This window comes from Pristiophorus japonicus, chromosome 26, assembly GCF_044704955.1.
Source record: "Pristiophorus japonicus isolate sPriJap1 chromosome 26, sPriJap1.hap1, whole genome shotgun sequence".
In the NCBI taxonomy this organism is placed as follows: domain Eukaryota; kingdom Metazoa; phylum Chordata; class Chondrichthyes; family Pristiophoridae; genus Pristiophorus; species Pristiophorus japonicus.
This window is the reverse complement of record NC_092002.1, coordinates 9104931-9105865: the sequence shown is the minus strand read 5'-3', so window position 1 is coordinate 9105865 and position 935 is coordinate 9104931. Positions and strand designations below refer to the sequence as shown.

Below are 935 nucleotides of genomic sequence, written 5' to 3'. Positions count from 1 at the left end.
GTATATCCTTCCTTAAGTAAGGTGACCAAAACTGCATGCAGTACTCCAGGTGCGGCCTTACCAATACCTTATACAGTTGCAGCAGGACCTCCCTGCTTTTGTACTCCATCCCTCTCGCAATGAAGGCCAACATTCCATTCGCCTTCCTGATTACCTGCTGCACCTGCAAACTAACCTTTTGGGATTCATACACAAGGGCCACAGCGTTTCAGTAGTGTAGTGGTTATCACGTTCGCCTAACACGCGAAAGGTCCCCGGTTCGAAACCGGGCGGAAACATTATGTCTGGTGTGTCACCCAGGTCGGGTGGCACGGTTTAATGTTTTATGTTTTGCAGATAAACTCCAAAAAGAGTTTCATACAGAAGGACCCCCAGGTCCCTCTGCACCTCAGCATGTTGTAATTTCTCCCCATTCAAATAATATTCCCTTTTACTGTTTTTTTTCCCCCCCAAGGTGGATGACCTCACACTTTCCGACATTGTATTCCATCTGCCAAACCTTAGCCCATTCACTTAACCTATCCAAATCTCCTTGCAGCCTCTCCGAGTCCTCCACACAACCCGCTTTCCCACTAATCTTAGTGTCATCTGCAAATTTTGTTGCACTACACTCTGTCCCCTTTTCTAGGTCATCTATGTATATTGTAAACAGTTGTGGTCCCAGCACTGATCCCTGTGGCACACCACTAACCACCGATTTCCAACCGGAAAAGGACCCATTTATCTCGACTCTCTGCTTTCTATCCATGCCAATACATTTCCTCTGACTCCGCGTACCTTTATCTTCTGCAGTAACCTTTTGTGTGGCACCTCATCGAATGCCTTTTGGAAATCTAAATACACCACATCCATCGGTACACCTCTATCCACCATGCTCGTTATATCCTCAAAGAATTCCAGTAAATTAGTTAAACATGATTTCCCTTTCATGAATC

The 935-nt window shown here is 45.7% G+C and overlaps 1 non-coding gene across 1 annotated transcript; it reads left to right on the top strand.

The window, feature by feature from the left end:
- The first annotated feature begins 205 nt into the window (after positions 1 to 205).
- trnav-aac (transfer RNA valine (anticodon AAC)) lies at positions 206 to 278 on the top strand. Its single transcript has one exon. It is a non-coding gene; the product is annotated as a tRNA-Val (tRNA).
- The last annotated feature ends 657 nt before the right edge of the window (positions 279 to 935 follow it).